This window comes from Pomacea canaliculata, linkage group LG3 (assembly GCF_003073045.1).
Source record: "Pomacea canaliculata isolate SZHN2017 linkage group LG3, ASM307304v1, whole genome shotgun sequence".
NCBI lineage: Eukaryota > Metazoa > Mollusca > Gastropoda > Architaenioglossa > Ampullariidae > Pomacea > Pomacea canaliculata.
Genome location: NC_037592.1, coordinates 22,819,613 through 22,836,414, shown reverse-complemented (window position 1 = coordinate 22,836,414; position 16,802 = coordinate 22,819,613).

Here is a 16,802-nt window from a genome sequence, read left to right as displayed (position 1 = left end):
CAGTCAATATATTCATTGCGATTGAGCATATTAAGCGTCCTGTTGAAAACCTTGATTAATGGCATATGTCAGACCAAAAATAAAATAAAATAACACACAGCTATTCAGAGACAGTGGTAGAAAGACAGTGGAAAGATGGACAGGAAGACGAACATCTGAACGACAGACAGCGAGTGAGTATGATGCCTTTCTCTTGTTTACACGGTTTACCCTCAGACACAACACACTCCTTACCTCGCCACCAGATGATCTGGTCCAGTCTGACGGACGTGTGGGCCGCCTCACCTGTAAACCCACTCTCACCTGGCTTACTTCAGCCGCTTTTTGATCCAACACCTCCATAGAGAGCGCGATCTCGAAGTGTTCGATCGATGGAATCGAGTAGGACTGGGGCTGCTCGGAAGCAGATAGAATATTCCTTCTTTCCGGCTTACTCTCGGCTTTTTTTCTTGAACCTTGGCAGGATAATACGAGCTGAAGAGCCAAGGTTTTTTTTTCAACCGCTTTTAGAAACTTAAACATTACTCCCCGTCCCTCCCGTCCTCCTTCTTGAGAATCCCCTCCACTAGCAGACCCATCAGCCCTGGCAACCGCGACATTTTGATTATGTATGATTCTGACCCGCCCATTGGTGTTTTCTGCGCGTGTTGTCAGGCAGCTGTGTGGATCTTCGCCAGTTCTGCGCAATACCTTTGAGCACCCAAAGATTTCTGCGGCTGCTGGTGATTCCCGTGGAGGATTTACAAAAAAATCATTGTAAGCTCCGTACAAAGTCGTCAGTCGTGCACTCCCTGTAGAAGGTTAATAGCAGTTTTCTTAGGTACTTAGGTCTCGAATGCCTGGATTCTTTTTTGTGCACCTACGGAGAGAAAGTATAAGTGATTTGCGCAGTGTGTACTTGACTGCAAACCTGATGCCATTGCTGCTATCGTCGTTGCAATCCTTTCATCGGATTTTTTTTATATTTTGCGGCATAGTGTAGCTGCAATCTTCGGAGAGTTCTCTCAAGTACTTGAAGGCTTTCACCTTCTCGAACTGTTACTCACCCACTCCCACACCTTATGTGGAATTCTGTTTTTATGTCGCCTTTGCTGTTAACCACGGCTTTTTTTTTTTTTCATACCAGTGAAGTTCTCTATCCCATAAGCATTCGCGCTGCCCTTCAGTCTGTTGTTAAGGTCTTGCAGTTCGCTGCTTCCTGGCATGAGGTCAAATGTCATAAAGAAGACTTGAACTATACTGGCCGCCCACTGACCGTGGCCGTAAAGTGTTTCTCGCAATACCGTTCTCCAAATAAAATTTGAAGAGCACAGTCGATACAGTAAATTAAGCAGCACTGCACTCATTGACCTTTGTACAGATCCTTCATGACTTCACTCTCTCTGATGTTAAATTCTCGTATCACATGCCACAGCTCAACATGCAAGATTCTGTCAGTGGCCTTTGTGAAATCAATGAAGTTGTACAAGAGATGCCAAAGATGTTGTATATGTTTTTTTGTCTATGTGACAGTTGGAGTTCTGCTTACTCAAATTTCTGCCTTGTCCAAAGCCTGCATGCTCTTCTGCTAGCAGTTCCTCAACGATTTTGAATGTCTTTAAACAGGATTTGGGGGTTGATCAAAGGTTCTGTAGTTTTGGAAGGGCTTTGACTAGCGATTGCGCAATTTGCTCTAGCTTCCCTAGTCACTTTGCGCTAGCTTCCCTCACGCCTTCTATATTCCTTTAAACGTGCATCCTGCATCGTTAGGGGTTACCGTGTCCCTGTTTGACACTTGGCAGGACTGTGCTCTCCAAACATCGCTTTCGCGCGTGATGGTCTGCAGCCTGTGTCCTTATTCGTCTCGCTGTTTTTCTTCCTTGTGTCAGGTGTTTACTTTCTCCGCTTTCGAGAGCTGCCAATGGCCAACCTTTTCAGCCGATTTTGTGGACAGTCTATTCTCAGCCGCCGCACGTAGGTGGCGTTCCAGTCAAGGTTTTCACTACAGACCGAGCAATTTTAGTTTACAACACTTGGCCACGAAATGTAATGATTTGGTAAAATTAACTTATTTGTATATTTGTTTAGAATTTTTTTTATGAAGGTTGTTCTGTTTGGAAAAAATGAGGCGTTTCACATTTATTACAATGTCAACCTCACGTTTCTGACTCATAAAATTTGCGCAATGTTTTTTGACTTTTGAGAAGACTCTGATGTATGTATGCTCTCTCGACACAACACAATTCTCGCGATCACCCACGTGACCATCGACACCGTCAGCACATAACACACATATAAGCATACACAAAACACTCACGTTTACACACAACACATTTACACACAACACCAAACTCACACACAGATGTACAAGTTTACTTAAATCTACTCACTCACAATTACAAATTACAGAGGAAATAAGCTGATAGTTCAATCGATGTGCCCAATTTTATGTTAGTCCATAGATGAAGTCACGTGACATGATGTACACTGACACATTGGTTACTACCCTGCATTCGTCCTCGTGCCTCTGATAACCGTTAGTACTATTCTCATTTTGTTTCTGATCACACATGATCATTACATGCTTTTTGCTGCCATATCCATACTGAGCTTATCTCATGCACACACTCCCATAATGTATAAAAAGACAAAAGAGTTTGCTTATAGGTATGGATCATTTGAACCGAACCCTGCGGGAGGACAAAGACTTTAAAAACGTACGGATGTAATAGGTCAGTGGCTTACACAGAGTGTTTAAACAAGTTACTTCTAAAGCTTCTCATTAAAATAAATATACTTGCCTTCCTTCGCCACAGTCGTGCAAATGATTCTCTCCCCACTTCTCTCTCTCTCTCACACACACAGCTTGTTGACTGGTACATCTGAAAGGGCTTTTTTTGTCTGCCTGAAATTTATTGCTGTTTCTTTGTAAAAGCATCCACACAAGAAACTGCGTTTTATAAATTATTTCGTATTATTTTGTAAAAATTATTAATACTCATTAGGAGCACGCGATTTTTATACTTCCAGATTGATATATATATATATACATGTACGTGGGCACATGCTCACATGGTATTGTGTGTGCATGTGTGTGTATTTGTGCTTGAACATTTTGCGTACTGAGATGCGTTTGTGTTTGTTTCAATGTTGTGAATAAGTGCGTGCATGCATCCGGGTGCTCACGTGCGTCACCACCCCTCCCAATCCACCAGCTGTACTATCCCTCACTCCTCCCAAAACTTTGTTTTCTTTCCATTTTTCCCTCCGTACTCTTTTTTTGTGGAAATCTGTTTGCCGCCGTTAAAGGCGTTCCTCGTGTCTGCTATCAAGACAATACTGGAGCTCATCGGGAAAACAGGAAGCCGCCCACATATCAGACAGAGCGTCAGACGGCCAACAAACGACAAAGATGCCTTGAATCAATACTCATGTCCCGCTTTTTTTTAATTTTCTTTCAGTAAAAGACACTTAATATAAAACTGAAATATGTTTATTGACCATATAAAAATGCTTGAAAAATATTGTATACTCAATGGCGTATACTATAGTATTTCATTTAGTTGTGAAATATAATTTAATAAAAATAAGTTAGCTGTTCATAAAATATACGTTTCTAAATATAAGAAAGCATGCTCATAAAAGAAATGGGAACCAGGAGATTAACGATTGGGGCGATCAAAGAGCTGTGGCACAATGTAAATGGGATAATCAAAGGTCTGGTCTGTGACAAAAGCACAGTGACTTTCAAATCAGATGCTGCCTCATTTTCAAATCAGATGCTGCTGTTTTATAGTCAGCTATTATCCTAGTCCAAGAAAGATTTTTTAAAAATCAAATATCTGGAAGACCTACCCAATCAAATGCTGATTATACATTAAGTGTTGAATTTTATACAAGGACTTGTTAGTCTTCAATGTCTGTAATTTTGTGGGATTTGTATGATAATGATAATGATAATGATAATGATAATGATGTCAATTTATAATGCGCAGGTATCCATTCAGAAGAATGCTCATTGCGCAGAAAAAAAACAAAAGAAGAAAAAAAAATAAAGTGAACAAATATATAAAACACCAGGAAAGTAAAAAATATAGACAGAAGTGTTTCTTGGTAGTTTGTGATCTTCCGTGAGAGAAGCCGTACTGGGTTATTGTATAACACCTTATTGTCACTTTAACTAAGGCAGACTTACTCATTTAATAACATGTATTCTAAATTTAGCTTTTCTACACCTGGCTTAGCATTTAAAAAGTAGTAATTTAAGGACTAAAACGATTGCTTAATTTTAAACTATTGATCAACTGAGGCCTGCGGAAAGACACGAGACGCAAGTAAGGGGAGCAATCCAAGCATTACTAAGCAAAAGCAAAGGTTATTGCCCTTAGTTCATCTTGCCAAAAACACGTACATAGTTACACGTGTATCTTACGCAAGCACCTTTTTAGTTTGGTGTTTGGATGATAATATGCTTACTTTTTACTTTCATCTTGCTATTATTTCCCACAATGTGGACAAAAGAGAAAAAATATGGCATTCTTTGACTATGAAGCATACAAATATAAAAAGTACTAATTTTGTCTATTAAAAAAATGTACGATTAATATGTTTAGAGAACAATAAATTAAAAATAACAATAATTGAATTTTTGTTACCAGTTATAAAAATTTCTTTAAATTAATGCAATTATTTCAATTAAAAATAATATAAGTGTAGGGCGTGCCACGCAAAATGCCTTTTTTTTTTTTTTACACTGTGGATCGTACGGACCTGGACATGGCCTCTCAAACACTCAAGAAAGGTGTTGACTGCAGTCATTTTTCGCATTTCGAATGTTCTTGATTGACATGCTATGAAAAGATGAGAAATAACAATTTCAACACTTTTAAATGTATTTGATATGTTTTGCTATTCTTAAATAAATAATAATTTATTATTAATTTCAAGACCGTTAATCACGATTTAATATGCAACACGCAATATCGCGATCGTGAGATTACGGCGCTAATTTCAAAATGGCGACTGACAGGTTAACACGTGGGAAAGGACTGTGATAAAAAAATGTATTTATTTCATTATTTATTGTAACTTATGCATTATCAAAAAATATTTAAGCCACGGACCACGACAGCCACGGTTAAGCAGTTTGGACCCCAATCAGCACGGCTTAATGGCCCTACACTGTATATAGCTAATAATTAAATCAATGTGTGGAAAATGTGGAAAAGATTGTAGACTAAAGCCACAGGTCATCAGCCTAGAAAGTGCATTTGCATGAACTAATCAATGTAGCTTGTATCCACTGCGGAATTGACGGACCCTTCGAACTCAAGGGCGTTACTAACGGACGGAAAGGCAGCAGCAGTAATATTCATCGCCTACCTCCTCGCTGAACACAGTAAAGCGATTCCCACACCTCTAACCCTCTCCTAGTTCGAACTCATTGCTTTATGGAAACATGTTCTCTAGAAAACCAAGAAGACACTGTGCGAAAGAGAATTAGAAGGCTAGGTTTTGTTACATTTTATATTAGAGTTTAGGGAAAAATTATTAGGCTTTTTAATATATTTTTCCGCTGTTCATTATTCAGGGCCTTGCTAGCACACCCCTGTAAAACGAGCGGTTGTCACCCACTTTCCTCACAATTCGTTTGTTTGAAAGCGGGGGAGATTTTTTCTAAGGCACTTCATAAATTGTGTACACAGTTCACAACATTCATTAATTATGCAAACAGCTTAAAACAATCGCTGGACAAAGAAACAGGCAAGTCTTTTTCTTCTCTGCGCCCATCTTTCTTTGTCTACATCCTTCATCTTTCGTTCTTTTCGTCATTTTTTCTTGTTCTTTCCTTTTTCTTTCCGTTTCTTTTCTTCTTTTCTTTTTAACCTCAATGAGATTTTCTTTTTGTTTTAGTTCTATATTTATTTGTTTCTACCTCTTGTGTCTTTCTTCTTCGTGTGATCAATATGGTGACCTCGTCTTCTGCGCTACCAGAGGTCAGAGGTAACGGAGCGAGAGTCCAGCTACTGACCACGAGCCTGAATATCCATCAGCCCCTGTCATTAGTCTAACCTGACCTCATGTGAGTGATTGCCCTTGCAAGGATTCTCTTTCCCTGGACGGTCTGCAGCTGGTCACTTTGTTCCTCCCCAGCTACCCCCAGCGTAATTTCATATTCATAGGTCTGGCAGGATCGTGTTGCTATGGTCACTTCTTGGACACGTGATGACTAACGCACACATCACACCTCTGTCTAAATGATGTATCCAGAGTTTTACCCTCCTCTCTCTATCCCTTATTATATATACGTATGAATACTTAAGGTACTTTGGTCTTTTAATGACCGTACTCTATCAATGTTTGATGCTCAGATCCATACTACACTGTTCGATGGCACGGAGACCTAGAGAAAATAGTATATTTGAAAATGTCGTTTGTTTGGAATGAAAAAGATTCTTACATGCCAGAATGTTACCTGATGCTCTGAAGTATGGTCAGGTGGGCGTTATCCAGTAACTAGCAATACACATGTAAGAAGTAAATTAGTTCAAAACATGGCAGCTACCAAAGAAACATTACAAAGAAGAGTTTATGAAAAACCGCTTAATTTGAATAATGATCGAAGGTTACATGGATACATTGTGTAAGGAATTTTTTTTACATGGGTTTGTATGGGAAAGTCAATAGATGAAATGCCTAGGATTATTTTTAAAGAAATGAAATTCATTTTGATGGCTTGTTTTCACCAAGGGAGGTAAAAGAAACTCAACCATATTTTTAGCTATGTATCATACAACAAATCACATATCACAAGGGACTAGCTTTCTTGCACATTTAAAGTACACGAGAGTACTATAGCGGGAGAGAGTGGAAGGTATAGAGAGGACGTGCTGTGCCTTCTATTGGTGTTTGTTCCAGATTATTCAACGTTACTTTTTTATCTTTACGTTATTTTTTCCTCTTTGCATTACTATATTTTTCGCACTTCTCCTTTGCTCTGTCTTGGCCACAAATATCAGCGATTTCGGCATCCGTCTTAAAAATGGCAAGCCTGTGCGTGAGACGTGTATCGAGAGTGTAAATCCCTTGCTCAAAGACGGAAGTGACGTCAGGGCAGTTATTAATCTAACGGTTAGTCCTAGAACGTGGCGATGAGTGTCCACTTTAAAATGAGTGTTTCCCCGCCGGGTGTGAATAGTGACCACAATAGTCTCATCAGACTAAAACCTATTAATCAACAGCTCCCGCTTCCAACAGAGGACTCGCCCGGTCCAATTCCAGAATGAGGCGTGGCGAAGAAACGTGCTGGACGCAGGAGAACTCGCTCCCAAGGGACGTAACTCTGAGCGAAAGGCTGATAGTCCTTGCCAGGTCTTAATCAGCTGGTCCGTATTCATGGCGTCAGAGCGACACAAGTCTTCGCTAGCCCCCGATTGTGCTGGCTTCTAAACTGCATTTTGGACACGAGGCGGGTCGTAGAGGCTCCTTCATCCCCCTCCCACTATTTTTTTTTTTTTTAAGTAGGAGCCTTCATGGCTGGAAAAGATGTTATGGAAGAATCGTGTTGGTGGGTTAATGCAAATGATTATAGCTTCAGGCACCACCCTTCCCCCTTTTTTCTTCAAGTGGACAGCGGTTCGTAATGGAAAGACATCCTGCAAGGTGCATGCTCTCCCGGAGGGCAGCCATGACAGTGTTAAGTGACAGCTTCATTTTTGTTGCCCGTTTATTGCATTGATCTTCCAGAGAGTACCAACCTCTTCCCTCTTCTGTGAAGTTAAAGAAAAAAGGAAAAAGTGTGAACAAGTCCAAGTCTTAAAGTTTATTCATAAACCCTCAGGGGACATGTAGAACAAAATGTATTATATAAAATAATTCAATGCACAATAAAGAAATGCGGAGAATATCTTGAGAACTATAAATAAAAGATAGCTCTATTTTCACAAATTTATAACAGAAAATTAATGCAGAATCATAAATAATTAAATGTCTCTAAATAAATAATAGCAATACGAATCTTAATTCTTATTCTTTTCGCTATGATGCTGGCAATTATAATTTTTATAAATTTGATCCGGGTCATCAACCCATCCTCAATAGCGCTACCAAGAAGAATATTAAGAGTATGAATTTTTATTTCTGAAGCAGACTTTGAGAACTAGTTTACTTCCTTCTATTTTGAAGGAAAGAAAAAACTCACACCAACAGAAATCGAGGTTTCGTCACAATATCATTGCATTTATTTCTCATTCTCAGTCATTTGGCACATTATTATATTGCTTTTATGTACAGGTAGGTTTTATTTGTTATTCTAACTTCTGAAAGACACTACAGTTTTGAACGACAGAACAGAAATATGCTTTCTGCAAGCCAAATCCTTTTATGCATTCTTTTATTACACTTTCTTGTTTAGAAAACCATAAATGTGTATAAAGATCGAGTAAAACTTTTCTTAATAAAAATTGAGCTGCAGATTTTCCTGATCGAACCAAGCCGAAATAATTTAGAGTGGACGCTAGGTTGTTACAGTCATGACCTGTCCTGCATTAAAAAATACTTTGTCTCTACATAGTTATCATGCCCTTCTGTCGAGTTATCCTTTATAACTATATTGCTTTCTTTTCCTTTCCTAGCAGTATACACCTTGTCACCGTACTGCTTGGTGGTCCTGTTTCCATGCTGCACCTTCTCCACTCTGTCCTGTCCTCCACTGGTCTGGTGTGGAATGTTCGCAGCTCCAGGTCTCCTCGCCGCCACCATGGACTCGGCCTAAACACCAACAAACAAAGGATTAGCACCTGGCTGTGATTTACTCTAGCAATCGAACTGCAGTAAAACTTCTGCAAATAATGGATTAGCACCATGAACTATCACTATGGTTACGATGGTGGGAGTCCGTCATGGACCTTTTCCCGGCATGGAGACTATTTCTTGCGGTAATATACAGTAATTTGCATTCACTAAGCTATCAGTAACGAAGGTAATTTTAGGCAATAATTTCGTCTGTAGATGCTGGGGGACAGAGGAGAGACCTCGACAATTGATGATTTTTTAATACTGTCGGTGTGTCCAGCTGGAGATGTGTACACGGCTGCCTTTTCGCATACAGAGTTAGGAAATGAGCAGTCTCAGAGACTGTTCAGTCTGCGATCTGAACTATTTCCACGCATAGCTACTCCTGATAAACTGTAGTGAGAATGACATTCTCGTGGAAAGATACCTTTCAAAGGTCAAACTCTTACAGTAAAACCTCGACAGCAATGGCTACGTCTGCTGGGGAATTCCACGTCAGCTTTTGATTTATGGATTTAAGTATGGGGAGAGAGAGAGTGGGGGAGAGGAAGTGGAAAGAGGCGAGAGGATGCTGGGTAATACCTGCCTTCGGCGTGTCACATCCTGTTCCGGCCTTCTCCTGCCCCTGTCTACCCCATTATACAAGCCAGTGTCGTGCGTGCGGAGACACAAGGGCTTACCTGCATTATAAATGCTTCTCTCGGACTCTCGTGGCACCTTTACCCTCAGCCCTCTAACTCCTCGAGCACTTAGGATGCCATTCACCTGTCTGCGATCTGCACACGTACAAGACATATTTACTAGCAGGTGGGACAGGGAACAGGGAAAATGGGGCGATGCTTTGATATCCTCTTACAATCTACTGTTGACGTGGCCTTGCTGTAGGTGAGCTGCTCATCAAGCTGTTCGTATTAAGTTGTGCTTGTCGCTTTAAAACGAACTTAGTCTCAATTTAGCGCAGATAAAAGAACACCCTTTAAACAGACGTAAAGCCTCGAGAGACATTTTTAATCTCTCCTTTCTTCCCCAAGCACATACATAATGACTCCTGAAGACGTGTCTCTCATCCATTATCTCGTCCTCGGTAGCTGGAGTGGACATATGCCTGTTTGACTTGAAGAGCTGACCTTTTGAACTAAAGCCTGTGTTCAAGCGAGGTGAAGGTAGTTGAGCCACTGAAGCTGCTTTTTGCACGGCAGAAGCATCATGTCTCTAGCATGCTGGAATGTTCCATTGGTAGCAGTCTTGGATGAAACGGAAGCCGCCTTCTGGTAGTGTAGATCAAAGTAGGGTTGTCTTTTTTTTTACCCTGTCTTCTGCGAAAGGCTTTACCATGTAGCCAATACGCCTTTTATTTCATGCCTTTGTTTACAACTTCCTCTTTCTCCTTGAGGCCTGTCCTCACACACAGACGCCCGAGGGAACAAGAAGATAAAAAAGAAAAAGTCATGTCAAAGCTTCGTAAACCTTTGATCTAAAATCCGAAGGGAGAGTCACAACTTTGTTTGCTGCTAAAAACTTATAACAACCTCCAATTTTTAGCAAACATGGGAATCAAGCCCTACCTAATCCTTGGGAAGTGTGGCCTTGTCACACAGCCCGCTGTGTGTGGAGGCGAGGCGGAGGGCGCTACAAGCTAATGGAGTCTTTAGGACAACGAACACGTCACGGCGCTAATCCAATGGCCGTGTGACTTCTCGTGTCTCGCACTGCGCCACCTGTCGGCGGTCCGTGGTCTGGTCACTTCGCGAGAGCTTTTGTCCGTGAGTCCGCGGGACTGGGGGTCACCCTTACTGTGTGAAAGGGGTGGCGCTAGTACTCGACCACAATCCGCCTTCCTCAATGCAACCACTCATGCGAACTGCACTCATTCGCTCACACACGCACGCTCTCCGAATCTTTTGTCCACAAGACATTCTTATACACATTCCGCATTCACGACCATATAACTTTCCTTCAACCGTGTCCTCCATGCTCTTCAATAATAATCCTCATTCTGCTTCATATATTTATCTTCCTATTTTCGTGCTTAAAGCTGTGTGCGCACGCAAGTGTTTATTTATTTGTTTTGGTGGTTAAACTGTGCATCAGAAATATATGTATAAAAGAGACAGGGACTGCTCTTTTGTGTATTTGTCTTCTTCTTTTCATAAATTAATTAACAGGTTTAACTGATTCATCTTCATGTTCCCGACAATTTTTTTTATTCTCTATTTACACAGATGCTTGCAATGTTTGTAGCCAGTTATTGCACACGAGGTAAACAACGACTCTCACCATGTGTCAGGGAGGTTCATATCTAGAGCTATTGTCGGCCGAGTAGCTCGTTCCTATGGGCGCCTACGGTGATATTAAATATGTATTCTCAGACCTCTTCAGACCGGCCTAAGCACCAAAGCTGCCTCCTCAAACTGTTTGACATCTGGTAAAGGTCAGCTGCCAAGGGGCAATAGAATGTCCAGTCGGCTAATCGACAAAATCTTTTCGAAATAGTCCCCTGGCAACCACAATTTTTCTTGATGAGCTGCTTTAGTAGTAAAGATGATTTATACAGCTCTTTACTCCAAAGGCAGACCCAAAGGGCTAAAAAAGGATGAAAGAAAAAAATTATTATCATTGGAAGCTGGTCTCAAAGCAAATAGTTCATTGCGTGCCCCAGTAGTGTAGTTACTACTGTTGAGAAAAAGATGAATTCCATCAGAACAGATGCAGTTACAGCCTTGTCATTGCATGATATACTCAATAAGTTAATAAAGCTGGGCTTCAAAAATTGCAGAAAATTATTACAACGTTAATGTGGAATCCCAACTCAAGGAAGCTTTCACCTTTAACATAAACACCGCATGTGCCAGCATGAATTACAAAAACCGAAACAAAAAACTATGTTCACTTCCTTTATGGACAACGTTTAGGATGAATTTTCCAGGAAATTTAAAAAAACTTCTTGCAATGACTTACGAGCACCAAATTTTACTAACATTTTGTTAGAAACAAATAGCTTTCTAACAACACTATAACAAAGGTTATTCATTACTGAGAAGCAGCGACAGTTATTACTTTTACAGTCAAACGCCATGAAGACACGTTTGTCCTCGCAGTATGTAGTCTGTCAGAGCACAGAGTAAGTGTGGATAAATGTAGATAAAAGAAGAATGACCGTTAAACTTACACTATCAAACGAAGTCAATAAAAACCTGTTGGAGCATGTAATCTGAGACAGACATGCTAGCAAGACAAGACAAGACAAGTTTATTATAATCCTCAGCGGAAATAAAATTTGTCCACAACAGGGGCATAAAATAATACACATACTTCACCATTCCCCTACTACCACACACTTACTCACATAAAATACTCTGATAAAACATTGAAAAAAAAATACTACTACTACAGTCATATAACTTTTGATGTGCTCTCGTGCTTGGGAACCATATTTGGTCCTTGAATACACGCAGACGACCGGATAAAAGACATTTGTAGATTGACTTCAAGATACTTCTTCTTAATATCTGAGTGAATAAGTTCGTGAGATACAGTCCTTTGAAATTATCCTCTGTGTTTTGAAAAGAGGAAGTAAGAATCTCGTTTCCTGGGGCGTCTGAAAAGACAGGCTGGCAGTTAATACTTGTCCAGAATTCTACAGTTGGTTGCAGCCTACAATGGTGTCTGCATCAACACGACTTCCTATCATTCTCTCTCTCTCTCCACACACACACTCATTTATATACAAGGAGAGGTGGGACAATGACCTTAACAGTTATTATCGAGGGTGGAAGAATAAGCAAAGCATGCGGTTTATCTTTATCCTTCTCCGGAGCAGAAGATACTAAAGCACTAGACTATTATAATAACAAGGTATGACATAGAGTGGAGAGGGAAATGTGTAGTTATTGCCTTCTATTTTACATGGGTCATGGAATCTTGGAGTATGAGAAGTACCTAAAAAACTCTTTTTGGCTTTTAATCTTTAGTTGAGTTCAGAGCACATCCGGGTGTCAGGCTCAGGGTTAGATATGAGGTCTCAGCACGTGATTACAGGTTTTGGCTAAGTATTTTAGTAATTCTTGTCGGAAGCAGTAGAGAGTTCATCTGGTGGAAATGAAGAGCAAGGAAATTCCACAGGACTCTACTTGAATATATCAGGCTTGACTTCAACAGACCATTTCTTGGAATGAGATATTCAGTTTAAGAGACCTTCGATGGTTTTTGTAAAAAAAAAAAAAAAAAGGGGAAGAGAGTCCAGAGGACAGTTTCTCTTTTTAGTATTTAATAATGGAGATGCATTCGTTGTATTTTAGCATGTTTTTCACTGGAAGGACTCATTGAAAGTATAATCATTAGATGCATTCAAATTAATAAAATGTTTTTATTACTCCTTCGCTAGCAAGTCTCACAGAGTGGTGAGAAACAAGGAGGAGTGAGAGAGAAACGCTACAAGAGAAATGGCAGTGGTATGTTTTATTAACATCCATGCAAATGTAAGCTTCATTTACATCTTACAAGGATCAATCTTTAACAGACGAATAAATATGTTAACTTTTAATATGTAAAAACTTAATAGCTGCTACTGGATATTTCGTAATTCTTGAGTGGTTGAGAACTAACACTCTCCCTTTTGCGATTGTATAAACGTTAGCTGGGTGTTGAGTTATTTCCTTTTTGTTTTTCTTCTGGATTTTATAACAGATAGCATCGACACCAACGTGTGCGAAGATCATTCATTCAGCCAGTCGTCCCTTAATTGGTTCCTGTCGTTGGGGGGAAGGGAGGAACATGGAGAGACGCAGCAGCTGACAAGGAAAGGAAACTTGGTTCGAATGAAAAGTGAAAGGCAAATTGGGATTTGCAAATGGAACAGGTTGCGAAGAAATTCCAATCCGAATATTGTCTAACCTGATAACAGCCACACAAATGTCTCTCTGGAAGTCTCTCTGCTACATTAGGTGTGTAACTGTTGGTTCTCCAGGGCAACCCGCCGCTTAGAACAAATAGAAATGTCATGGCGAAGCAGTAATGAAACATTGTGATGTGAAGGAACAGGGTTGGGAAAAAAATGGAGAAAAAAAAAGTACAATGCGAAGCTGAAGATATCTTGCTAGTTTGAGATGAAATTTTCTGCAGGAAATGTGAAGATCGCGGCAACCAAAGTCGGCAGTTTCTCCGAAACGAAAGAACAGCACAGCTAAAGAGGCGTAACTCTAATCAGCGGGCAGATCAGACACGGAAACCGTTGTATTACCCGCCCCTTATTGGCCTCTCGTTCGATTAACGAGGTTTACTCCGCTGGGGTCTTTGTGCCCGAGCCACGCAATTTCACCCGAGGCCTCCTCGGTCTCCCCAGGGGCAACGGAACTGGCGACTGCAGCTCTACAAGACAGAGGGGAAAGGTCCCCTTGTGATGCATGGTGTCCTCTGCCACGGGGGTCAAAAGGTCGGTGAGGTGGAAAATATTGGGAGGAGAGTCTTGCACTGCCGGGCGGGCTTCCATGTTCAAACACAGAAACGGCAATTTGTCAAGAACCTGCGTGCCAATGAATCTTTTATAAAGGTGATGTGACCTTAATTCCATTTGGTGGGTTAGTGACACGGCTAGTTTTCAACATTAGCATTCTTTTTTTGGAGGAGGGGTAAACGGGGGTGAAGAGGGAAAAGGGTTGCAGGCGCTTAACCAACTGTAGAAAATAATTCTTTCTATACAACTGTTTGCAGACAGCTGATGACTTCCGCTCTGAACACGCGAAGGCTCATGCTAGGGTCACTGGGGGTGAGAGAAAAATTGGGGGCATTTCGCACGTTTTGGAGGCTGCTCTGCTCAGTAACCGTCTCGTTACAAGAAGCTGGGATAATTTAATCAAGGCATCGACCTTTACACGCGGCAATGCGCGTAGAACAAACGAGTTTGAACGTGGATGCATGTTGAAGGTGAGGAAGGAATAACTCACAATGAGACTCCAACAGCAAAGCAAGCGTCGATGGACAGTAAAAAACAGCTTCTTTGTTGCTGTACTTCTTCATCAGATGGTCTTAGCGAACAGCAGGCTAATGGTAGAGGTAGTAGAAATGAAGTGTTTCAGGATACTGCTACATATATCCTACAGAGAGCGCAAAACGAACGACGCAACCCAGTTGGAGGCCTTATGGGTCCCCTGGAATCCCTGTTCGAGTGAGGAAAGCTCAAGTGGTTTGGACATGTCGCCCGACATGACACCTTAAAAACATTTCTACAGGGTTGTGTTAAAAGCGTTCAAATTCCGCGGAAAGCAGAGGAAATGCTGGGTGACTAACATGAAGGAGTGGACAGGCTGTTCACTAGGGATCTTCTTAGGCGGGTAGATGACCGGACCCGCTGGCGTGAGTTCACGTTTGCTACGCTCCGTTAGACTGTTCCCCTGCGACTGGTGGATGTAAGAAACTCCAGTTCAGGGGCTCACTGGAAAAGAAGAGGCAGTACGACCGATGTGCACGATTAATCTGAGAGCAGTTAATCTGAAATGTGAATAAGCCGGAAGCTTTGCAGTAGCATGCTTCGTTTTAGTAGTAACTGAAAAAATCGTCTGCCAGCAGTCCATTAATACACGTTAGTGGAAAACCTAAAGCTTCTGAAGTCACTGTTCCTCAGGTTGAATTCAGCTCACATTACATGGTCAAAACGATCCAAATGACACTGGCGATCAGGGGAAAACCCCTTTCTCCAGTTTCTCTGACCTTCCTTCTGAGTTTTTCCTTCCTCAACAACTGCTTCTCTCCGTGGTAATTAGTACAAAACGTTTGACTTAATTGAGAGTTTAAAAATCCTCTTTCAATATATTAGTTCAGTGAAACATATCACGCTCGACTAGATCCTACTGTGTGAGACCAGCTTTAGGAGTGCTGGTCGGAATGGAAATATCCTAAGGGAAACAACTCCTCCCTCGATCGCTAACAGGCGTGACCTGACTGATGATGTTAGTGATATAGATGGCGGCACATCCCACCCTGCCTGCAATGGCGGTGCAAATTCAATCATGGGCGTGGCCAAGATGATCAATCAACCCAAATCACCAGCCTGAACTCGCTCGGCTGATAATCATTCTTGCACTTTGGACCAGATGGTGTGTCGAACACCGTGTTCTGCAGCTTTCCGTTTCTTTCATTTTAGATGCAAATTTCTCTCTCCTTTCCAGTCTCTTTCTGGTTTTTTTTTCTCCTTATTTTTTCTCCTTCACGGACCTAAACTTGACATGTTATATGGTGTTCTAAAATAAGAAGAGAAGGACTGTCTACCATAGGGTTAAAACAAAGGGTTAAAAAAAATTTTCGAGTTCTCAATAACCGTGTATCCACGGAACGCGGGAATGGAAAAATCCATGGACTGGCGGGCATTGAAAGATCGATTGTCGCCCTTGAGAGACGTGCATCGCCGCGGCCTCTGAATTACGCTTCTTGTAACCTCGTGTAAACGAGATAAAGTTTTTGTTTCATTACCTAGATATATCTATGAATGGAACTAACGCTACGTGTGGGTTTTGCGAATAAAATGTGTGTTTATGCCTTATTAACCCTCTCTCATTCTCTCTCTGTTGGGCAGATTTGAAGTTGTTAGCAAACAACTATAAAATAAATTAGCTGAAATGAATGTTGAACTAGACAGGCTAGACTCACCCTCTAGAGGTTATCTCTAAGAGAAACAAATCAAATTTTTTCGGGATGAATTTCCGATCATGCTGAAAAAGTTGTCTTTAGTTCAGTCTTTACTGAAAACTCTTGAACATCGACGACATAGACAGCGCCCACCCACTCGGTTTGAAAGACCAGAAGAGCAGTCAGCCTTGGCATCTGGTCGTTGGATTCTATCGATGGTTGCACAGAATGATTTTACTGATTTTACTGATACCCATGCACACTCAGCTCTGAGAGAGGCTGGCATTAGAATCGCCGCAGACCTGACAACGAAGCAAATGGCTTCGCATAGGAAGCAAAAAAAGATGGTAAACCGGACATCTTAAAAAACAGGTTTTTTGTCAGAGAAAGCTGGGTACTTTCAAGCTGAC